The following is a 26,684-nucleotide window of genomic DNA, read 5'->3' on the forward strand; positions in this document are numbered from 1 at the left end:
CCTCTGGAGCTCCTCCAAAAGTGTCCTGTGTCCTGCTCCTGTGTCTCTCCTGTACTGGGGACTCCAGAGCTGGAGACATGTCTCCTGTGAGGGAAGAGCTAAGGGAAAAGACTGAAAGAGCCTGGAGAAGAGAAGGCTCATCGAGGATCTTATCAATATCTGTAAATATCTTATGGGAGGGTGCAAAGGAGAGATGTAGAGTCTCTGTCCTTGGAGACCTTCAAAAGCTATCTGGACCTAGTCCTGGACAGCCAGCTCTAGGTGGTCTTGCTTGAGCATGGGTGTTAAGGACATGATGACCTCCAAAGTCCTCTTCCAACCTCAACCATTTTGTGATTCTTTGATTCTGTGGTATGGTTTGAGTGCCATGGCAGTAGCACTTCTTCTGCTGAAGCTTTAGATAGGGCAGAGCTGGAAGCCTATGATAACGTCCAGGAATCTGTGAAGAGTTTTTGGAACTTCATGATACATACTCTTCATAATTCTTCCCAATGCATTGAAATGCTCTGAAATGCTAAAATAAAAGGAACCTCATAAGGAAACTGCAGAAAAAAATATGTTAAATCTTCCAAATACATGCCCCTGCCAAGGAAATTCAGCAGCTGCTGAAATTTCAGCTGCTGCTGCAGGGATGCTGAGGGAAATAACAGGATTTAATGGTCCTGGCCATTGAGTACCTTGCTCACGGCATCAGGGCCCACATTTCAGTGTAGCCTTGTCTTGAGCCATGCTCTAGTTATCTCTGGTGCTGTCTACTACTGCACTTAGTGGGCTTCCTGGGTCCATCCTGACTCCACTTCCCTTTGATAGATAATTACAGGACAACTAGCACAACACATTGCCACACAAGCCTTCCTTTGCTGCTGTGTGACTGTGCCCCATCAGTGGGGCCACTGCCCATGCCAGGGTCACTAACAGCTCCTGGCTCTCCCTCACTCGTGGGGAAGTTCTGCTTCTCTGCTCCCAGGTAGCTGGAGAGCCTGTATGACTGCTCTACTTTCCCTGTTACTGCTGACACTCTCACTCTCTCAAGACAGATTTTTCCCCTAAACCTTTCTGTATCTTTGGATTTTTAACTAGTTTCCCCTTTAGGGAGTAGCTCATTTCCAAACTATTGCCATGTCTGATTGACATCCCAGCCAAGCCCTCATGAAATTTAGAGTACTATCTTGCCTTCAGAGTAAATTCTCTCTTAGGTGATACTCTTTAAAGAGCTTTTGATCTCCTACTGCAGAGTTCTAAAACCTTGCTGTTGACTTCTCCTTTCGCCCAGAATTAAAAATATAGCTGAAATGTTTAACATTTTTTTCCATTAGAAATGAGCAGAATAGTAAAAAGGATAAAGATGTGGAATGCATATGACATAAAAAGAAATTATACATGATGCATGTGTGTAACCCATGCATGTAATTACATTTTGACATGAAAAAATCTAAGGGTAAAGCAAGTACTGGTAAGAAAACCTAGATTCTGAGTCTACAGAGAGTGCAGTGTGAGGCATGTGAAGCCTGCCTAGGTTTTTCACGTTTAGTAATCATTGAGAATAATAGTAACAAAATAAAAAATATAGTCACTGCTTACCATGGAATTTTTCTCCCTCTTTATTAAGCTTCTGCCTTTTCGAAGTATGTATTCTAAGTACAAGACTAACTTTCAGAACTAGTGAGTGAGAAACATAAAATTCTGAAAAGCAAATATTTCAAGAAGATTGCATCCCACAACTATTTCTAGACAATACCAATATAGTGAACTATACCTAAACTTGATATATTTTAGAAGATAGTGAGAACATGAGCCATTTATGAATCTGATCACTTCATGCAGAAATATACAAATGAAGAGCCATTGTGACATAAATAATCATGGCCAGTAATACTTATTATTCCCCTTTGAGCAATTTATTTTCTATTTCCCAAGCCAGAACACTAATCATCTGCTATCTTAGCTTGAGGTTTTGAACATGTGCCATAGGACTAGTGGATTCCCCACAAGCTTCATAGAGAACATTTGCTTTCTTCCTAATTTTTGCCTATTTAATCTGGAATGCTTTTATTTTCATAAAGATTAAATGCATACATTTTCATTTAGATGAAAAGACATTTAAAAAAAATAAATTATCAAAAATAAAAGAGACACTTAAAATCAGATTATTAGAGGAGAATGTGACCTTGCCAAATATATAACAGGCTTTGTAATATTTTAACAGTGGAAACTGTTGTTTTGCCAGTTATTGATGATTGTGCTGCTCAGAAGAACAATTGCATTACCTTGTTCTTTAACTGATCAATAGCTTGCTTTTAACAAAATCCTAAAATTTCCATTGACAGCTTCTCATAAAGTGCTTGTGACCTTACAAGATGCCACCTATGAGAGTAACTGTGTGCTTTGCATATGTTAACAAATTATTTCAGTGGTGAAAAGCAGCAGTTTGGTATTACTCATGGCCAGTTGTTGCAGTGTTGCTTCTTTGCTACAGTTGTTAGCAGAATTCAATTCCCTGGTATCATATAGAAAAGCAACTCTTTCCTTTCCTGTGCTTCTAGATTCTAATCCAATAATTACCTCTGCAAGGAACTGCATCCATCAATTACAGCCATTATATTGCACATGCCTTGGCAGTGCTGGGGGCTTATAACTGCTGTGCACCCTTATATTCACCTTGGAACTCTTAGGCTATCCCTGGTCATCCAATAACATCTGTGTGTTGCACCTACTTTTTTTATACACATCTCAAAGCACAGGTTAAGTCTGTCCTGACAGATTGTGTGAAAAAGTCTGTAGAACTGAATAACTATGAAACTAACCCTTACCACAGGGCAGAGTTGTTTTTTTACTTCTTGAAAGAAATCTTTACTTAAACTGAAATGTAGAAACAAAAAATGGTAGGATAACAACCATAGAATTTTGAAAGTCATACTCTTCATGGATATTGCAAGAGTGATTTTTTTTTATAAACAGTGAAACTTCTTGTTATTTTCTACCTCTTTTATCTCTTGTAATATGGTAAGAAACTTTAAATGAATAGAGATATGAATAAATAGATGGTTGTAATGTGATTATAAACCCTCTTAGATCAGGACAGTAGATTAATAGATTTAACACCTGGTAGTATGTGTTTTCATTAAGGATCCTTGTTATCTGGGAATAGAGAAATAAGACTGTATTGCTATCTATACTGACTGCTGTATTGAACTGATTATTAAAGTTGATGTACTGTTATTACTGTTCTTTTAAACAATTGGTGAATGGTTCAATACAGTATTTTTTTTCATGCTCTGGAGACTAGTGAAACTAATTTTAGGTGCTAATACAGCTGGATTATGATTATCATGCTAATAAGCAAACCCCTAAAACAGAGTTTCAGGATGGTCATGGAAAGTAGATACATAATTTGGCTAAATAGTTTTTTCTTTATTGTTAAGATATTTAATGGTTTGAACATCATGTGGCACCAGTTTTAATACTGTAGAATTATTGGTTTAATGTCTGTGAAAAAACCAAATTGCTGTGCCACTTCTGTCAAGATGGCACTGAGAACCTTTCCCATAAATTATGCCTTAATAGGGGTGAAGATCCATGCTCTGAGTGCTGCTCAGCATCTCATCATCTCCTTTAAAATTCCAGTGTCAGAAACTCAACAAAAAGAGATCAATCTAATTCCCTAGCATCAACAGAGGACTGAACTTGCAATGTGCTTTCACTAGAGCTGCACTGAGTGTATCAAAACCATTTAATGTTATCTATCAATGAGCCTTTGTTTTCTTTGTTTGTTTGGGGTATTTTTGGATGTGGGTTTGTTGGGACTTTTTATGTATTTAGCGTACACTTTTCCTAGTAAGTTATTCTGTTTCCTCTGTTTGGTCTTTGCTTGATTTGCTTCCACTTTTGAGATTAAATGACATGTGCTATTATGGAATACAGGTGACACAAGCATACAAACAAACATAAATGTATAAAAACAGTGAACAAAAAATCTTTTAACAGATGCTTTAATTTGCACCACATAAATTAGGTACAGAGATCTAAAAGTTAATTAAAAATGTTGATTGGTGAAACTAAGAGTTATAATTAAGCTGTCTTTCCTGGGTGGCCTAGTTAAGAAATTTTACTGAAATAGTTCCTACTACTTTTTGTATAAGATGTATTGTAGCATGCAAATCACTTGAAACTAAATATTAGTGGACTGCAAAAATAAGGATTATGTAACCCTAATTTTATAACTTTAAAATTTATAAATACTATAGAAAAGCATGACAATTTATGTATTTAATCCACTAATATACAGTTCTAAACTGTTACTATAAAAAAACTGTTGTTATGGTGCTCTCAACATTTTAAGCAAGAGAATATCTGCATTCCATAGAACAAAGAGGCCAAATTCTATAATGTCCTATATCTTATCAAATGGTGATGAAATAAACACATTAATTGATAATATGACATCTGTCTTCAAAGTCTGTACTCTGCATTGCATACTCCAGAGCATAAGTTGCTCTTATTTATAGAAGCTTTTGCAACAAGGTAGACATGTAGACAAATATTTCCACTTTTGTTTTTTTTTTTTTTTTTTGTTTTGTTTTTTGTTTGTTTGTTTGTTTGTTTTTTGTTTTAATTTGGGGTCATCTCTAACGTTATATTTCTCATTAATTGTAGTTGTCAGCTTACTAACAGCTATCATGAACAACTGTGACACAAGTATGTGTGGAGACTGATTTTCCCAAAGATTATTTCTTTTCCTCCTTTTACTTTAAGTCTTTTCAGAATGATGTCTATTATCATCAAATTTTCAGATCAGGTCCATAAAGTGTTAAATAACCTGAGTGTTAGCATGCAACTTCTCTAAAGAAAACCATCTCTGTAAAAAAGTAATAATAAAATTAATCAAGACGAAGCATAGAAATCTTAAGCCAGCCAAATAATTACATAATGCATTAAAAAAGAAGGTTCTTATATAAAATTGTACTCTGTTTCATTGAAATGTTATGAGGTTGCAAGGTTTACTATGCATCTTAATTAATGGACTTTCAACCAAACCCCCTAGTCTTAACATTTTTGGAATTGGAAAAATACAGATTTCAGCCTGGTTGGACCCTAATGGTCCAGCTGTGCAGTTAAAAATTCTACATCATTTATCTGAGCATTTCTCCTTTTTAGAATGAAAAAAATGCAGGGATATATTCTAGTTTCTGCTCAGACAGAGTTAATTTTTTCAGTTTCCTTGATGGAGGTGGAGCCTGCAGCCATCTGGGTGCATTTAGATTGTTATTCTATACCAGGCACATCATCCCTGGGGGGGTATGGCTTCATGTGAAATTATAAAGGAATGTGCTGCAGAAGCATGGCTGGTTCTCCTCCTTTCTACCAGGGAGAAAAGCAATAAGAAGAACGGTGGGGTTGCATGTATGCAACCTTGGGAGGGTTTGTCTGTCATTGTTTTTCATTGGCTCAGACTCAGACAATAAAAATGCCAACCATGGCAGTGCCTGCCATTTTCTCCTTTGTCTTGGGAAGCTGCATATTACTGGCCATGATAACACTGGGTCAGTTGAACCTCTGTAAGATTTTTTTTTAATGTCATCACCCTCTATCACACACTGTTGTCATTAGTCTTGTTGCTGTTACTGTTTGTTTTCCTTATTGTTCTCTTTTTCCAGTGAGTTGTTACCTCAAGCCATAATCTTTGCCCTCTCTCTCTTTTTCACTGGGGAGGGAGAGGGGAAGTAGCTGCTTGGAGCTTAATTTCTACTGGTTTTAAACAAAAACAGAAATTTATTCCTTCTTTAGCCACCTTTTACTGATGTGTGCAATATTTCTCAAAAGCTTGCCTCCCCATTTGCCCTGGAGAAAGGGAACATTATCAAGTGTCATTCTTACAGGATTTGCTATGATGACAAATTACCCATGACCACCCTTGTGGAAAATATAAAGTTCTGTAAGTAAATCAGACTTACAGAAGGTTATATGCTCACCCTGCTAATCCTGTTTTGGCCCAACAGAATTACTTCGCATAATCCACTTCTGATGTAATTGTGCAAGCATGAATGAAATGCAGGTTCGGAAGAGTCTGAAAAAAAATGCAGCTCTGAACTTTTGTATCTTTGCCTCAGAAAGTGACAATGCCTCACTGTTAGGATAATATTATAATTTCACTTTTCTTTGCACTTTCTTTCTCCTTCAAGATCTTAAAAAAATATAACAATCTGCCCAAGAAGATCATTTGTTTAGGAGTAATTTGTAGGGGGAGAATAACATTGATAGGTTGTTATTTCTCCATGGCGTAGGAGTTAATTTGTTATTAGTACTATGCAGTGACAGATCCTGTTTAACTAGAGTATAAATGCAGGAATTTAGAGAACTAAAGCATCACTAAATTCCATCCTTATTCAAAGACATTAATTTGCTTGGGTAATTGTTACAGTATATAAGCAATCATTCATTGAATGAAATGTTTTGGCCTAAGAACAATGTGATTTACAAATGTGCTTATAATACAGTATTTAAATGGGAAAAGAAAAATTAAGCCAATAGGAGGCTAATTAAATCAAGTCTATTAAGAAGAGGTTTCAAAATATGCTCACTAAGTATCTGAAAGAGAACACGAAGAGATTATATTAAAGGGTATTTTTGTCCTTCTGCACAATCATCAAGTATCAGATTGTTAACTGATAGGACAACTCAGCCACTCTATTTCATGGCTTCATACAATACACAGATCAGTTACTTGAATTACAGAATCATAAGAACATAGCATGGCTTGGATTTGAGGGGATTTTTGAGATCCTCTTGTTCCAACACCCTGCCACAGGCAGGGACACCTTCCACTAGACCAGGCTGCTCAGAGCCCCATCCAACCTGGCCTTGAACATGTCCAGGGATTTGGTGCCACAGCTTCTCTGGGCACCCCCTGCCAGTGTCTCACCATCCTCACAGTAAAGAATTTCTCTGCTGGCCAAATCAGAGATAATGTGCCGGCAGACTTTGGTCCCCAAGTTTTGCTCAAGACCATCTGAAAGTAGAACTCTGAACAACCCAATTTTTCTCTCTTAGTCTGCTGTTTAACTTTTTAATATTTACAAAGCAATATCAAAATGATAGTCCACGAACCACAGACTAGTTGGCACAACCTAAAAGCTTTCTGAAGGTAAAAATAGAGAGAGTTAGTTTGTGGTCTTCTCCTACAATTTTATCTTTTTTTTTCCCCCCTTGAAATAATTAATAATAAACCACTACTTTCATAGAAGAACCCATTCAGTGTTTCGAGGCTTGCAAAAGTAAATCAGCTGTGAGCACTGACTGTGAGTTCAGCAGATATAGTTTGTCTCTTTGGTTTAGTCACTGTTAAAAACTTTGAATTGTATATGAATGAAACATGGCAAAGTGGTTGGATGTTCTGCATTCTTTTAATGGTCAAGCACTAGACTCACCTCTAGTACTAGTGATTTTAGATGATAAACACTGAGAATATAGTCCTATAGAAGTTTGAATTTAGTAAATAGTAAGAAAAAGGAACTATTTAGCAAATTATTGCATAGATTAAAAAAATTCTGTCATTGTAAGTGTTGTCTAATCTAAGAGTCCTGGCAACTATAAGGGAATTTTTTCTAAGGTTCACACTGGATGTCATATTTCAGTATGGTTTCCTTCTTGTTAAGAAAGGAAAGAAAGAGTAAGGACTGGAACTTGGAGTTCTCACATAGCTAAGACTAAATAACGCAGAATCAACACCATCTTATATAAAGAATACATAAATAAATAAGACATCTGGTCTTCTTTAAAAAACATACAGAATCAGTAAAGGGCTCAAGCAAAGGAATTTTCCCCCTTTGAAGTTCACATTTAATATATCCACTTTCCAAACTTGTGTATCCCTACTGTATTTAGTTATTTGATCTTGAAGAAAAAAATTCTATTTATCACACAGATATTAGTCATGCCACAGAATGCTTCACTAGAATTTGCTTGGATACTTCATTGAGTAGTGCACTATCCCAAGCTACACAGACTAGAATTAATTTTGATTTCCATAAACTATCAACAAGAGTGCTGTTTTCTCCAGAGTATTCATTGCATAGTGACTTCAATGAAAAAATACTTAGTCACAAAGCCATGTACTGGTTTAGCTGTAGATAACTGTTTTTTAGTTTTGCTGTCTACAGTGCAGTATCTTGCAGTGGACAGTTCAGAATATATGTTAAGACTTCATGGCACAGAGCAACAGTTTGCAGATAACCAAGTTGCAGGCTTGGAAAAAGTAAATTAGACAATTGGGTCAGGCTAACTTTACACATTTCCATACTAATTGACCCAGAGCTCCTGTGATCCTCTCCACATGTACAAAATACCTAGGTAAACCTAACTGTTACAGTGTATGGTAGTATTAATAATGCATTTGGAACTCCAAAGTTCATTCTGCTTTGGTAGTCCATACCACCATTGTGTCAAACTTTAGCTAGTCGTGAAGAACAATTTACTGTCATTTCTGAAATGTTCGTTTTGTTCTTTACATGAATTAATCGTCCTATTTTTCTGTTTTACAGAATTAAAGGCTGTATGATATTAAAGGCTTCTCTTTTAAAATTTGGAAGCTACAGTAAACTTTCACTTCACATAGAAGATATGACTTTTCTGATGATATGTTTTAAGAAGAATTCTTCCTCATGTGTATGCATGTAAACAGGTTTTAGTGTATTTATAACACAGGAGCACACACTATTAAGTGCATGATTACTTTTGCCTGAGGAAACTTCTAGAAACTTCTAGAAAATAAAAATCTGTGATAATAGATAGTGTGTAAATATATTGAAAGTGTGATGGCCAATTTGGTTTACCTAGAATGTGTAAGACAATCTCAGATGGAATAGTTAATAAATGATGCACTATGTAGTGGAGATCCAGTGCAATCAATTTTTAATCAAAACTGTGGCCTATATGCTTGTAATCAAAACCCTATTCATTGTTGAATGATTCTAATAGAGCTAAAACAAATGTAGTCATTAGGGAACATTTCACATTTTCTTAAAATTGCTTCTCTCAAAGGTAGTTAATTGAACTAATTAATAGAGTTATTTTCAGATTTAGTATTTGCTTTAAATCTGCCACTGTGAAATTTTTGTTAGTTTTGTTTTTCTTCATGTCCATTATCAATCCTCTCTAACATATATAACCTTGTAATGACTTTGAAGACTTTGTTATAATCTTCTATATCAAACCAGAATATTTTGGCTGTATAAAACTGTTAAATCCTATTTCTTTTTATATTAAAAATTTGTTTTCTGTTTGGTTTTTGTTTGTTTTTTTGTTTAGGTGTCATTTTTTACAAAAAATATGGCAGTTTTTAAAAAGAAATTCTGAAAAGTGGTACAGTCAGTAAGTGGGCAAAACCTCTGCTTCTTACTGTCCCATAGGAACTGCAATGTTTTCCATAATATTATAGACAGGGCAGTAGATTTTTGGCCTACACAACTGTAGTTAGTAAGAAAATGTATTCAAAACATCAAGCATGGAAATTTTCATTGTCTATTTAATGAACAAGAATGCCTGTTAAAAAAATTAATGTGGACTTTACACCAAACCTGATTTTTCTGATTGTCAGGATTTTCTACACTCTGAAAACGTGAACACAGAAATTTTTTTGTGTAGAAAAGCATCAGCATACTTTGGTCTCTCTGGTGCAGCTGGTCTTGATGCTTTCACCCATGAACTGCTTCAGTTAAGAGGCTGAGAATTCAAAGTGTCCCAAGGAAGTAACCACACATTTCCCCTGTAAAACCCAGAGCAAAATTTAGCCATCTGGGCAGGGCTGTACTAGGAATTTTATACTTTCAATTTTCCTTCTGTGCTTCATTGGTAAGCTAAAAAAGGAGTCTAGTCCCCAGCCAAATGACAGTTTTGATATAATGAAAATATATTTTTTGTGAGTACTGCTAGGTAATGTTTTAAATCCATTTGTCTAATGTAAGCAGTGATAGCTCAGAAAGCAGTTACCTAATTAAAAAATAAAAGGACATCAAATGCTCAGTTTCAGATAAGTGTAGATCATAACTTATTTGTAAACACTGTAATGTTAGCAGGTTTTTTACCGACTCCTCTTTGGTGTGAAGGAACAGCAAAACACTTTCATGCATCTGTTTTATGGCTGTCATGCAAGAGAGTGAAAAATATTTTATTAATACTATGTTGACATAGGATTCATCATAAAACCTTGAAATGCAGTAATTGGTTTAGTAAAAGTGAAATACGTAACTGCATAGATGAATCTTAATAAATCATGTTATATATTATATGCTGTGATGAGCTAAATGATTTCATGTTTTGTGACCTTTTAAAGTAAACTGAATTTCTTTTTTTTGCCGCAGTAGTGATGTTTATAGCATTTTCTTTTACAAAGAAGTGTCATCTTCAAATTTTCTTGTTCATCAAGTTTACTTTGAAGATATTTCCTCATAAAATCACATCAGACCCAGTCTAAAGATATTTTTTCATTTCTTTCCAAAGCATTTCAGTAGATTGCATTATTACTTTACATTTTATACATTTTTCACTAGAAAGTTTTCTTAAAAGAAAGATTTAAGAACTTTTTTGATCATGTTATTGCACTTTTTGGTGATGAATGAAATGTAAGGATTTCAATGTAGGCATAAAGTTTTATCATTGAGGTAAAAAACAATTAATATACTTATAAATATATATATATGTACAAAGTCCTAACACTCTGACTAGTACTAAAAATCTATTATTTACTGAGTTCAGCAGAAAACTTATTTTATACAAATATAAGCCAGGATTATAGCTGTTGGTACAAAAAAAAAAGTGTGAAATTAAAGTCTATAGCTCCTTATGGAAAGATGGCTGGGGGTAAAATTAGAGGCAACTGAGAAGTTATATTCACATCCTAACAGAAGTTATAACAGTATGGAAATTATAGGGTAAAATGCAGCTGCTACTCCCTGGATAGAATATGGCTGACATGCTCAAAACCTATTCCATGATGATTCCCTACATCCACAATCTGCAACCTCTCTGCCTGCTGAGAGGGATGGAGTGGAGGGTGGAGCAGAGTGCAGACACCACAGCCAGGCTCTGCTGGAATCCCTGCAGGGAAGGGAACTCGATGCACTTTTCAGCTGATAAACTGCATAACAGCTGTCAGCCAAGAGAGATAGGGGAAGATGTCCTGCTGCTGAGCCAGAAACCGTGGCAAAATTGCTCTCCTCAGATTGACGTGGTTCATTATAGCCTAATTGTAATATTAATGCACACCTCCATCCCAAAGGTAACCCCACACTGGGCATGCACTCTGTATTTTCTTTGACTGTGTCGGTAAAATGAGGTGAGAGAATTTAACACCAATCAGTAACAAAGGTATCCATGACAAGAATCACTCAAGCTCCACCTAAACTTAAAGAAATACTATAAAAGTAAGTTGAGAGTGGGGAAAAGCTAGGAAAGACTTCACCATAACTGCTGAGATGAGTTGAAGGGCTGAACTTTTCTCCCTGTTGGGTAAGAACCACTTTATTCATGCTGAAAACTTTTACTGGGGATTAGCGCTTGTCTGTGTATTGGTTTTAAATATGTTTTTATTTTTTAAATTCATTTTTATAAATGGAAGAGCATTGATGAGTCAGGCTGGAGGTCTAAGTTGTGCTGTCATCCCTGTTACTTTCTATCAGAGGTCTCAGATGATATCTGTCACTTACTTCTCCCTTCCAGGCTAGTTTGGATTGTCTATTTAAGTCATTTGACTCTTTAGGACAGGCAAAGGGTGAAAACAAATTGCATAACTCCAAGCCAAGCCATCTGAAATAGACAGATTGCTGACAGACACACTGTCATGTTTAAAGTTACGTGAATCTTTGCAGGCTAAGTCGGAAAGGACTGTGAGCTTCACAAATGGATCTAATCGGTCTGAGCATCCTGTTTCTCCATGTGGGATAGATGCCTACACTGTCCTAATATTGCCACATGGAGTTACCTATCTCAGCTCACACCTTAAAGCACTCTTTTGTGCCAACAAAAGAGTTAAAAGTTGGTAAAGCACCATACAACCGGGTAGAGGAATGTATAATATTCTGAGGAGACATTAGCTAAAGAGATGAACATTCTTTATGTTCTAGCTGTGAATAAATATAGCTGGGCTAGGTTAGGCGAAGAAAGAATGGGATTAAGGAGCACAATGGATGGTTGTAAAAATGTCTGAAGGAATAGTTATTTCACATGGGCTCAATAAAGAAGATATTTTTCTTCCCCTCTCTTGTGTATGTTTTATTTTCAGTTTTAGATGAAGTGAAAATACAAGTTCACTCGTTCCTTCATATAATTTGTATATTTATGGCTTCCTCATTCCATACAATATTTATATTCAATTATATAGCATAGCAAATTGTCTTTGTTGTTTGATGTCTGTTAACAGTGAAGTGTTTAATGTTTATGTTCAACTTCTTTTTTCCAGTAAGAAACTATTTGTGCGTTAGGCAGATAGATGGAATAAAATTGATAATTTTTTTCATGCAAGATGACCTGTTGGTTTGTTTCTTTGAATTTATGACCTGCAAAGCATTGAAATCACAGAGCTGTGACCTCTTCCAGAGACTTATTTTAAACATGGATATTATGTTTCCTTATGAACAGCTTGCATTTCTCATTACTGCTAATATCCTGTTCACATAAAAAGGTTTCTTCTTCCTACTGTTATTTATTGAAGCCTTCCACAATGCCTCCACAGATAATTTATAAAATTTAACCTTATGCTATCAGAGTTTGGGAAGAGGTAATTGACACACATATGATATTATGAAGTTTCAACTTATCTACCTCAACATAGCCAGGCTACAAGTATCTGCAAAACAATTTTTAAATACAGAGCTTTCAACTCAGAAGTCTGTAATCCAGGCTAAAATTCTGACTACACTACATCTATCAGTCATCTACCTACCTAAAATAAAACTATTTAAGCCAACCCACCTATTTATTTTCTCTGATATTTTCAGGTTTACATATCCCTCACTTTTATTCTTCTTACTTGGGGTTCCATAAATGAGTTGGTCCTGAAATTAGTAAACTATTTGAAATAACTAGTAGAATAGCCCTGACACTGAAAAGAAACCCAAAAATGTATACAGTGCAGGAGAACTTTGTTTCTGAAAATGAGGGTCATTCGAAAAACTGGTGTTTGAATAAACAGTATGAGACTTGCAATTCCCGTTGAATTCCTTTCAGTGATTGTAACTTTCGTATATATATAAAATATTCATATCATTCATTATTTATCGTGGTAAGGATCACACATGAAACTTGTAGTGACTCAAAGACTTCATGATACACCAGATCATCAGAATGTAACCCTATAAATTGCCCAACAGGCAGTGGCAATATCCAATTGAGGCATTCTGAAAAGTCACCGGCAGAAGTTGCTACTGATATTTGGAAAACTTTTTACTGACTCTGCTTCAGATTTTTTGCACAGCATTTTTGTGCTAAAAAACCCCTCTTCTTGAAAAGATATCTAATTATGATTTGTACACATAGAAGGCTGAAGGCAAAATAACTTAAAACCCATGAATAATGACATGAGCACTATTTTCGGTATGGCTCTGGCCAAGTGCCCTGGACATTACACCTACAACCCCATGGCAAGTGTGACAGGCTTTGTCACAGGATGCTGGCTGTACGTGTGGGTCAGACAACCAGAGCTGCAGCACTCAAGATGGTTTGTGTCAGAGCAAATATTCACTCATTCCTCATCTGGGAGCCTGATCACTTCAGAGAGTCAGAAAATGCCTTATTCTTCTTATTCCCTTATTCATCACCTTCCTTCATTCATGCATTTCCCTATGTCAATACATGTATGTGCAATTACCAAAGTTCAAAAGAATTTATAATGGTAAATAATTGTGCTACAAAAATTAAAACAATAAGGACAGACACCACTTTAATAAATGTTCTCACTAATACAAGTGGAAGTAGCACTGAATAACTAACCTCCACACAGTATTTATATTGTTAAAAATCTGTCATACCCTGCTAGCAATCCTAGACAGAGGGATGAATGATTTTAAGATTATCATTATTTTATTAATGCATGGGAGTGTGACAACCTGCACATCCATTTCTGGAAATCAAGAATGTTGTATAATGTTTCTTAAAGCACAAGTCTTATGAAGAGCAGCTGTGGGAACTGTGGTTGTTTAGCCTGAAGAAAAGGAGGCTGAGGGGAGACATTATTGCTCTCTATGACTGTCTAAAAGAAGGTTGTAGCCAGGTGGGGGTTGATGTTTTCTGCCAGGTAACAAACAATAGAACAAGAGGAATTGACTTCAAGTTGTGCCAGGGGAGGTTTAGTTGGGTATTAGGAAAAATTTGTTCATTGCAAATGTGGTCAAGCATAGGAACAGACTGCCCAGGGAAGTGTTGGAATTACTGTCCCTGCCACTGTTGAAAAGGAGTGTAGATGTGGTGCTTAGACACGGCTTACTGGGGGACCTGGCAGTGCTGGGTTAACAGTCAACTCAATCTTAAAGGTACTTTCCAAAGTAAATGATCCTGTTATTCTATGTCCATTCATTGGGTAAGTACCAAATCCATTGAACATGTTCTGCTACATATATTGAATATCTGTCAAGAATATCTAGCTATCAGACTCTAAATTGTAGTTGGCTGAGCACTTGTCAATAAGTAGCCTTAAGATAAATGTGGGAATGCTACTTTATGAATGGCATATTATGGTTAGGCAAATGCAGAAGCCTTCCCAGCACACTGCATTCAACTGTAGCAAGGCTTATTTCAAATGCTCTGAAAGTTTATGTCTCTGTTAGATAAAATTCCCTTTTCCTCAGCACTGTTGGAATCTTAACTTCCTCCAACCCCCTGGGCCATAAGGAATGAGATGAGGAAGCAGCTGCCTAAAAGAGACTGCCCCTCTTTAACCTGCTGCTTTCTGAATGTTTCAGTGTCTCAAAGCTGTTTCCCTACCCAGCCTTTTATTTGCCTGCATTGAACTTCTGGCCCCTCCGTATGAAAATCAATACTTATATCGGGAAAGTACAGAATAAAAAAATAGTCAGAAACATTCACTTTGCTTTGTTTTTTCTTGTTAGGGAACAATACAAATGTATGGACAGGTTTCAGTATATAAACAGTTTCAGATAAATAGTAGCTGATCTATTTATAAGCTTGTTGAACACTAGCTCTGCTTAACTGCACCTAGAAATACAAGATAAAAATATTGTGCTGCACATGCTAATTAGGACCAATTTACATTTGCATAAAGTATAGCATTATCACTTCTCAAATAGTGAGGCAGATGACTTAGAAAAAAAAAAAGGAATTCTAGTGGGCAGGTGTGAACATAAACAGCCAAGAATAAACAAATAAACAAACACACAAACACCAAAGGGATTTATCTTTTTATTTCTTTTCTTTTTTCTTTTTTTTTTTTTTTTAATAGCTGCCCTTGTTAGCACCTGCTAAGTCATACTGTAGAAAGTAAATGATTTTCTCATCCCTGGAGCTGAACTCTGAATAGAAGCTTGTTGTTTTAGGCACGAGATGACAATTTTCTTATCCCTTCTGGAGTTGCTAAAGATGTAAATTAAATTTTTTAGTAAAAGAAAAATGCCCCAAACTACTACACATGACTTATCTAAAGATTAGACTCCCATAACCTAATGCTGACAGGTTAATGATAAAATTCAAATTTCCTTGGAGCATTCAGATCCCTTGGAGCATTATAGCCCTTTTATCTATCCCATTGTTGTGAATGTCTGGATTTGTGAGCAAAGAGTTAAAATTTTGTCTTTAGCAGAAAAATAGTGTATTTTTTAATGTCTCTACACATCTGTTATTCCTCTGGCAAAGAAGAATATAAATAACTGAATCTATTGCAGTCTGAACATTAAATTGAATAGGGTTTTGTAGTTATGAGAGGAAACAGGCTTTTGTTAAACCTTATTGTGTGGATTTCTTAGGCAAAAAGAAAGTGCATTTTTATGTATTAATTATTAAGAAAAAGAAATCTTATTTTACATTTGAAATTTCCCAATAAACATAACGGGAATTCATTTCAGATTGCACTTTGTGGAGGCATTAGCCATTTGAGTGATGTTTCGAAAGCTCTAAAATTTGTTACATTGCCATGATAATAAAAAAGCTGTAAAAGCTTTTTTAGTATGATGAAATCTTCAGTGAAACACATCTCTTTCTTCCTCATCCTCTCCAAACACTCATTTGCTTTTTTCTGTCTTTATTTTCTTAACTCTGTTTTAACACTGAGTTGTCTGACAGTGCTTTTTAGTGTATACCAGCAAAAAAAAAAAAATGCAATTTTTGTTTCCACTTAAAATGCCCTTTTAAAAATTAATTTATGGACTTTTTAGCTTACCAGATAAAAAGTTGATTGAATAAAACAATACTAAATGAAAACACTGACCTAAAAATAAGCGTTCTCCTATGCCCAACTGAGAGGCAGTCCAATGGACTCCACAGGAGCAGGACAGTGGAAAAATCAGATGATGATTGCTGTAATTTTCTTAGCTTTGTCTACATTATGTTTACAAAAGCACAATAAAACCCTACATTAGAAAGAAAATTCAGTTTAATATGTGGTGTGATTCTCTTTCCAGTAGATTGGGTGGATGTTGATCTTTTCTCTCTAGTTGTCCATCCTTCATCATTTTATGAGGCCTTCTTAAAGATGATGTGAGGAAGATAAGCCTGAAGAGCAATTAGTGAGTTCCAAGCTAGAAGCCATACCAGCTTCTGAACTTTTCTGCTATTTCTATCTGTGTTAAAATAAAAAATATCTTTGGTTCCTGAGATGAAATGAAGAAATTTATATACAAGCTAAGAATTCCATGGGTTTGGACCAATATAATTTACATTAAGGATTCAGTTAAAAATTAAATCATCCTGTTTTAAAAGTCTATTTGTAGTTCATACACATGAGCTGGTTTTCTAAGCTCCCAGTATAGTCATTGATGATTAACCACTACAGGTAATTTGTGAATGAGCTTACCAGGCAGAAAGTGTGGAAATCATAATTGCCTAGCATTGTCCAAAGCATGCAAGCATATCAGGGATAAGTATCTATGATCTTGGAGAGTACCTTGGAGATCTGAATCCCAAATGAAAGCAGTTGGAGGCTGCTGACTATCCCCCATGGCTAGATATTTACATTTTGGAATATTGATCGCTTTCTTAGTCTTTCATTTAAGGTGAACTCTCAAGGTTCCACTGGTAGTACAGGCCAGGAATTAAATTCAGTTTCTTTATGCAAACATTTATTGTAATTTAAGGCAGATTTGTTTGACTTTCAACTACAATTTTAGAAGTGCACTCCTCTTCCCTAGGATCTGTGCTGAATCTTGTTGCTCCATGAGGAAGTCTTGGATATTTAGAGCTTATTTTTTTACCATATTTTAATACCATCCGCATGCTTTTTACACCAGGAAAACCATCTATAAAACTATATTAGCAAAGGTATTTGAGAAAGGCTATTAGCTGCTGAATAAATCTGGAACAGGAGGCTTAGAGAACACTTGTGGGGCATTTGCTACTGAACAGGGAAGGACAGATGTCACCTGATTTCTTTGATTTGTAGGTTTTATTGTAGAGGACTAGTGCAAGTGAGTGAAACATTCCCAATAAGGGAGAGCAAAGCACTTTCTTGTATTGCTACTACAAAACTTAAAATCACAGACTCCTATAGGAAGCACAAGGGGAAACACACTTTTAGTATCATAGAGACCTGTACAACCATTGTTAAGGAAATTTAAAAAATTAAAATACATGGCTGAGAAAGACAGAAACTTGAGCTACTTGCAGGAGAAATCACAATCTTAGAAGCTTCAATTTGCAGTTTTTGCAACATGTTGTGTACACTGAGACAGGGAAAATGTGTATCATGAGTTATAAAACATTCGATTTTTTTAATAGATCTATAAGTCTTATTAGCAGAATTGAAAAACAGAAACGGTACCTAAAACTCATTGACAGCCCTCTCTACTTATTCACTTTTCACCCTCACAAGCCTGGTGTACCCACAACACATGATGTAATTAAAGGATGGAGGGGTGAGACAGACATCAGTACCTGTTCTGTGGGATGAGGCCATCTGGTTCACATAATCATATTTCTGTGGCAAAATAGCAAAACATATGTGCTGTGAATTTGCCAGAGAAACTCCCAGACCAAAGGAATCACAGGAGCACCTGTGTGGAGTAGTAAGAGGCAAATACAGCAGCCAATGGAGTGCCCAGAGGAGTGAGCAGCAGGGTGGTCTAACAGGATTGTACTAAAACTGCAGTAGTTCTGAAAGGTCTCTTTCAGTGTCTGCATAGATAATTGTCTAATTTAAATCATTTCCCCCCTTACCACAGTATAACTTTCTTTGTTATGATAATCTTTCCTCTTTCTTAACAGATAAAATCCATCTGATCTGAAATGAGCTGTCTTTTTCAGAGGAAACAAGATTGGATTTCCTTGGTTGAATTTCAGTGTGGAATCTACCAAGAACATATTATTTTTATGAACAGTATATAATAATCTGTTATCTTGAAGAGTGTGTAGTTTTTTAATATGGAATATTACAATTTTAATTGCTTTTTAGCCTGACTTTCTTATACAGAAACAGGTAATCACTGTAATTCTGCTACTGAATCTTAATGGACTGTATAGTAAAAAGCCTTTTGGAAGACTGATATTGACACATCTGCTGAAAAAAGATTGGGTAGAGGTGGCCAATTTAGGGTCTGTGGGAGTCTAGGGTGCCTCTGAAGGTGGTAAAATGAAAATGTGTAAAATTCACCAGGGAATTTTCAGTGATCACTACAATGAGACAAATTCAAACCTAGCTCGCATGTGTAGTTGCTTTTCCATCTCCTTTCCTTGAAAATAAGATTCAGGATTTAGTGTTTTTGAATTAACTTTCAAGTACACCTTGAAGCCCAAGTGAAATAATATTATGTATACTGGCCATTTGTGTTTTGCCCTTTTCTTCTCTGTCTTTGTGAGGTTTTCTGTTGGGTTTTTTTTTTTTTTTTTGAGGTGTTGTTGTAGGGATTTTGTTGTTTTTTGGTTTTGTTTTGGTTTTTTTTTGTGATTTAGTTGGTTAGTGTTTGGTTTTTTTTACAGGGACTCGTTTTAATAAATGTTTCTCTTTCATAGGTAATTTGGAGACACCAGAAAAGGCCACTCCAAGTGATGGTGAACCTCATGCTAGAGCAGAGACAGAGCTGATAAGCTGGTACCTTACAAGTGGGCTGAGAAAACAGGGCATGAGAGCCAGCTGAAGAGCTTTCCTTAAGAGAACTCTGGGGACAAAAGCTGTCATTTAGACAGGGTTCCCATAGCATCTCATTGCTATCCCAATGAATGATTCAGGTTAATGAAAGACATAGACCAAAGAGCAAACTAAGATCTAGTAGCAAATGCTTACAAAAGATGTGTAATGCTGATGACTTGAAATGAAGGGATGACAGATTTTGAAGTCACATGAGCAAAAAACCCACTCCCTTTATGAAAAGGTTGAAGCTGGGAGGCCTGGAACACACCAACATAGGGACACTGGGATGCTTAATCCACCTATCCATGTGTTCCCTTACTGGAGAGGTAGATAACCTGCCCCACACCCATTCCAAACCCACTGTCTCAGACACAGGGTGAACCAGCTTTAGAGTCAGACTAGAGGGTTTGGTTTTGTGTCATGCTCCAGCTAGAACAGAGCTCGTGGTAGGCTCCCCCATACACCACCTGCACAGTATTTCCACTCCTAAGGGTCCATTTCCCCTTCTTGGAATTCCTTTCCACCATTCTTCTATCTACCCTTCACCTCCCGTTTTCCTTCAGATAAACACTTGAACGCATAATTTTATTCTCAGCTAGTATTAGTTTTGATAACAAACACATTATTTCTCATCCCATTTGCTCGGCAAACTTGGCATTATATGGTATTGCTGATGGTTACCTGAGAGCTGTTTGCCTTACAACACTGTACTCCCACAAACGTTCCCAATACTCCTCTCTAATTATCTGCAAAGTCTGGCACTTTTTCACATCTTCCCACTTAACCACCTGTGAGATTCAGGCACCTGTCACAACTTTAACTTTTGCTCGCTTCCTACACAGGTACTTGTTATGTTCAGCAGCTTCTGGTGTCCTGTCCAGCAGAGTTTCACTTCAAGCTCCATCATTTATTCTGAGCCAGGTCCTCCTCATCATCCTGAGAGCTCATTTGCAGTCTTGACAACATGCCCACAGTGACTGATGTGGGCTGTCCTGGTCCAGTCCATCTCCTATGGCTTGAAGAAGGCACGTAGTTATGATGAGCTGGGATGGTGTCTTGCTGAAATCCTCAGAATTTCCACTTCAGCCCCCACGTTAAGAATATATCCTTTCAAAGGGGTTGGTGGTGGGAAAAACATATCCTTAGTTTAGGGAAGCAAATTGTAGGACAACTCTTAATATCAGTGATCTTCTTAGTACTTGACTTCCCAGATGATTGGTTGTGATGGGTTTGTAACCTTCGTCTCTCTGGATCTCTCTTCATCTTCCCCTCACCTGCCTGTGATTGAGGCTCTGAATTTCTGCTGTTCCCTGCAGTCACACACATCTTAGAGGCAGAAAGGCCACAAACAATATCTTCCACATATTTATGATGAGGCTTTGTATATCACTGGAAACATACTCTCAGGCTGCATGGTGAACAAAACAGCAGATGAGTAAAATACAGTAAGTTTAGTTATATCCCTATTTTACAGCAGTAGGTAAAAAGGCAGAAGGTATGTATTTATGACCAATATCAGTGCAGTTACCAAAACAGGACAGATTTTTCTGAATTTAAGTATCCCCAGACACTGCCCACTCATTGCTTCTGCTTACACAGGCCTCCTGTGAGGCAGAAGTAAACAACACATCACTCAGGCCGATATTCTCAGGTGTGCACCTTTCAATAACTTGTGCACTCTTGAAACAAACTTTTCCTTAATACTATAGAAAACTGAGATAGCTGAGTAAACTATATGTACTCATTAACTATTAGACAAAGGCTATATAGAGAAATTAAGTGAGGTGACAAAAGCTATATTTAAAGGTGAAAGAGATCCTCCCATGGTATGGTCCTGTACTGCAGCAGTACTGGTAAGAAGTTGTGTGACAGGTCAATGATGTGGACATTCATACTGATTTACCTTTACTAACTCAGCTGTCTGATATATTGTCATAGGGTTTTTTTGGTCTCAAGAGTTTAATTTTTAAGGAATGATAGCTAAATGAACATTGCTGTGGAATGATGGCTAAATAAACATTGCTGTATCACTTATTCTGTCTTGTCACTTTTCAGCTTCTTTTAATGCACTCTTCTGTGCTTTAGAGAAATATTACAGCATTTCTTGTATCCTTGATGGATAAAATGTAAGCACTCAGTAAAGATATCTCTGAATCTCCAGAGTGTTCAAACATCTGGCACCAGGATAATTCATTCAAGGAGTGCTATATCCCTAAATCAAATCACGCAATCTGTCATTTTTGACATTAAGCAATTAAAGAGTGTTCAAAGGAGAGCCATGAGGATACTGAAGGCTCTGGAGGGGAAGCTGTGTGCGAAGAGACTGAGATCACTTGGTGTGTTCAGCCTGGAGAAGAGGAGACTGAGGGTTCTTCATTGTGGTTTTCAACATCCTCAGGAGGTGAAGCAGAGAGGCAGGTACAGATCTCTTCACCTTTGTGGTCAGTGACAGGACTCAAAGAAACTGCATGAAGCTGAGTCAGGGGAGGTTTAGGGTGGGTATCAGGAAAAGGTTCTTCACTCAGAGGATGTTTGGGCACTGGAACAGGCTCCCCAGGGCAGTGGTCACAGCTCCAAACCTGACAGAGTTCAAGGAGCATTTGGACAGAGCTCTTGGGCACATGGTGTGACCATTGGGGTGTCCTGTGCAGGGTCAGGAGCTGGACTTCACGACCCTGATGGGGTCCTTCCAACTCAGCATATTCTGTGATGGTATGATTCAATTAAAACGGCTCATGGTAATTGTGTGAGGAAAACTCCACCAGTTATGCCAAAATTGCCTAGCCCACAGATTTTCACAAAAAATAGTCATCTACCTGTCTCATCTGCTTTACAGTGAACTCCACAAAGAACATGAGACATGAAACCTCCCCTTGATCCCTGACAGAATACTCCACAGTCAAACTTTCTGGAAGGCTCACGACCTTATGGCTTGACTTAATCTTATATTTTCTTCTTCCCGGCTTATTATTATGTATTGACACACAGTTCCTTGAGAGCAGTCAGACAAATCTACTGTTTAAAACTCTGTATCCTTCTTAACCCTAAATACATCAGAAGAAGCGACATACAGAAATAAATAAATTGCTCCCTGTGCTCACTGAAGATAGGGCAAAAAAAGCAATAGGCTTATAATGCAGCAAAAGATACTTAGGGCTCTGACAGCTTGTGGCAGAAGATTAAAATCAGGCATCTAGTTTTCATTTAGCTTAATACATAAGACTGAATGCTGTGATAAGTCAGCAGGTGATGACTTGTGGTATCAGGGATCCCTGCATTAATGGACAGCACAAGAGACAAACACTTTAGTGCTTTAACAGCTTCATCTGCCTGATTTTGGCTGCCAAGAAAAATCTACCACAGCCCTTAGTTTAACCATTAAAGTAAGACTTAGCATTAAGTACAGCCAAACCCTGGAATAATTTCTGTAAGATATTTGCAGAAAATGCATATTAACTCTCTGTGAGAAACAGCTTAAGTAAGCACCAATTAGAAGACTTTGATCCTGCATGTGATACAGGTAGAAGAAGACAGGGTTTGACTCAGTGAACCCATGGACACCCTTTCCTTCTTCTCCCTCTGATTTTGTGAGCAAATAATGTAATTCTGACAAATATATTATCTAAGGCACCAGGGATCTGTAGCCCTTTTTGCACTTTGACTTCTTACTTTGAGTCATTCAGACTTGAGGCATACAGAAAACTGAAGTGAAGCATTCAAAATTATTGAATGACTTATTAAAAAATCCCTGTAAGTTTTTTGATGTTTCATTGATATACTCCAACTTGTTCACACTGATTTTTTTCTAGAAATACTGATTTTTTTTCTAGAGATCATCAGTCTCTGAAGTCAAGGTGTCTTTTAAATTTTTGAAACATTTATACAATTACATTTCAATTCCTTTTGTCGTTTTTTGATATCTTTGAGAGAAAAGGGTATTTTGTTTTGAATTTGATAAAAAATTGAGAATTAATGTTAAGAAGTGAAACAAGTGATGCAAAAGTAATTGAAACTTCTCTTTATATTTAAAATTTGAAGAGTTTATTCTTGATTCCAATTCTATATGTAGTTATTTTCTTATCTTATTATTTAATTTGGGGAGGGTAAAAATAATCCAAATTTTGTTCCAATTTCAGTTGTGAACAACTACATCTTCCATTTCTTCTTCTCTTTCCAAGATTCTTTCTATAAAATATGAAAATACTAATTCAAAAGTTTCTACCAAAATAATTGTAACAAAAGATAAGTTTATATTTTTATTGAGCTCCAGAAAAGACAAGATGTTTTTTCTAGTGTATCTAACCTTATCTAATAAAATTTTCAAATCCAGAACTTTGAAGTAGAAGCATTTAAAACTAATTTTAAGTTAAGCTTTTTTTAGGACTGTATTTTCTTTTCTGTATAAATAATTACATGACTTTTTCCATTAAAATTTTTGAATCAGAGAAAAGGAAAAAGACAGAAAAAATTGTTTAATTTTTCAGCCTAGAACTAATATACACGTATATCTTATTAATAACATAATAGTATTTTATTCAGTGTTATTCGAGGAGCCATATAAATAATGCCATTATTTCAATGGTTCCAAAAGCTAATCTAGAAGTAAAACAATTGGTGACCAGTGAGGTACCATAACAAGTGAAAAATGAACTCTCAAATTGAACAATCAATAACTACAGGAGTGAAAACTGCCACTTCAGACTGTTATTGTAGTATTGTTGTGTGTGAAATACATTTTACATAAAGTGAGGTTGGTTCACTATGCAGCATATGAAGCATCCGGCCAGGTTTATAAATGGTTTCGCTATTACCAGTTTAATTATCTGTATATCTAATGATGTAATTATGTTCATAATGACCTCACATCTAGCAGTAAACATGATTTTTTCAAAAGAAATATATTAATGGTTGTTGGCTTTTTTTTTGTTGTTTGTTTGGGCTTTTTTGTTTGATGTTTGTCACACTTTTATGTGTGTGTGTATGTGTGTGTGTGTATGTGCACATATCTATCTATATCTATCTATATCTATCTATATATATATCCATCTATATCTAATCTATCTATATCTATATCATTTATCTCTCTATATCTATATCTATCTATATCTATATCTATATCTATATCTATATCTATATCTATATCTATATCTATATCTATATCTAACTATCTATATCTATATCTATATCTAACTATCTATATCTATTTCTAGGTATACTGCACAAAATATATTTAGCTTCGTTTGTAGTCTTGTTTTGGAAAGTGCCAAGTTTTATTTTCATGGCTGTTTAAATGAATACTGTAGGCAGAAGATAAAGGGCTTGCCAAGCTCATGTGCTTCAAATCAGTGTTATTATTGCCAATGCTATTAGTGCAAATAGTGGAGCAAAAGCTAAAAGCAAAACATTAAAAGTAATCTCCACAGACATACCCAAATTCCGTGAAAATATCCCATAATTAATAATTATCTAAATGTACAATTTGGTTTGTGACTTATACAAAATAGTTCTTCCTGACATTTCAGTTTATTGCTTCAGCCTGGGTTTCTTTGCTGAAATTTGTGGTTGTATATTTCTATGGTAACCCTGGAGGAGGGAAGAGAAGGATGCCCAGGGAGAGGAAAGAAAGGATGCTGCAACATGAAACTGAGAAAGACAGTCAATGGGAAGAAAAAAAGAAAAAAAAAAAAAAAAGAAAAGGACTAATTGCACAACAGCTTTTAGAGGAGACTAGACCTTTACAAAAACCAGCTCCCCAAAAAAACCAAAAAAGCCCAAAACCAACAAAAAACCCCAAACCAAACCATAAACCAAAACAAAACAAATAAAGAAATCATTCTATGGCCAAATATGGAATAATTTTTCAAAAAATCATATTTTGAATGGAAGCTCTGAATGCCATTGTTCTGGCTCAGCCATGCTTTTTACAATCAATGCATATTTAGTCTGGGGACAGTAGAAGAAGAGGTAGTGAAAGATGCTAGGCTTAACAGGTAATTTTAAGTAACCTAAGGCAATATATATGCTCCCTGTGTAGTTTGTGGTGAATTGAAAGTTTTGTGTGAATTTAGACATCAAACTAAAGGGAGATACAATCATCTCCAAAAGGTGATTTCATCCCATCACATGTGTTCATTTCTCAACCCTGATTGTCAGAGGTGAAAAAAGAATAATATTTTTGGAGCCAATAACCAAGTTTTTGATTTTGAACAAGCTGTCCATTTGAGCACTTAAGTACTTAGGATAAATTGTAGACTCTCAGCTTGGTACCAGATATTTAAAACTCACTCGCTGCTTGGAAAGGAAGGAGTATCTCCACAAGAGCATGTTCTCTGTTTTCAATCCCCTTGCTAAATAGTGAATGTCATATAGGGGCTGAGTTTGACACACTGTGGAGTTAAATAAATTGTACACTTTCTTACATATGCCAACACAGCTCATCACCTCCATGTTATTTTACTGCTGTATGTTCATGAGGCATGAGAATAATAGAAGGCAAGTACTTGCGAATATCTTAAAAGAGAGAGTAAATAATTATTTAAAGAATTAATTATCTTGTATATGTTCTATTCTGGTTAATTTTACTCTTTTCTTCCCATGACTACTATAGCAATTTGGGTATTTATATTTTTTTGCTAGCTCTAGGAGATCATCAGGGGATGCTACATGTGGCTCTCAAGGATTGTAAATAGAAACACTCTCAAATGAGAGGAATTCTAACATTAATGTCACTGTCATAAATATCAGACAACTATTTCTCTTCCTCTACCTTTTCAGATTTTTCCCAATGAATAATTTAAATGAAGCTGGTTTTGCACTGCTAATTGGGTTGACTAGTGATGTTTTGCTTTTCGAAAGAATGAACTTCATGTTTTAAAAGCAGTGAAGTCTCTGGCAGAGTCCACTTTTTTCCTGATATCAAAGTCTGCTTATGTGAATAAATACTGTGTGAAAATGTGTGAAGAGGTGGAACCAGGTCTTAAGTCACTGTCATTCATGAACACTAGTGCCTGACTACTTGTCTTTTTACTATTTTGTGTATAAAATCTCAATGACATACAAGGTAGGGTGGGAGGGAGGAAGAGTGTGTTAAAGCATTCTCTATATTACCTATTTCAGGAAAAAAAAATAAGGTGGAAAACAGAGACAAAAGAGTTCTAAAATTATTTGGAAAGTGTTTCTCAATAAATAAATAAATATAATCCTTAATGTATGCATACTTTAAATGCTCATCTTAATTATCTTTTACTTCTTAATCAGACTCAAAAGGACAGATTCATATTTTCTGCTTGAAACACTTATTTTGTACTTCTAAAAATAAAAATAAAACAAGGAACAGAGTAAAACAAGGCTTTCAAGACAAAAAAAAATTTGCATATCTCCTTTAAGACAGATTTAAAAAATGTCT

Source organism: Sturnus vulgaris, chromosome 2 (assembly GCF_052056855.1).
Source record: "Sturnus vulgaris isolate bStuVul1 chromosome 2, bStuVul1.hap1, whole genome shotgun sequence".
NCBI classification, from domain to species: domain Eukaryota; kingdom Metazoa; phylum Chordata; class Aves; order Passeriformes; family Sturnidae; genus Sturnus; species Sturnus vulgaris.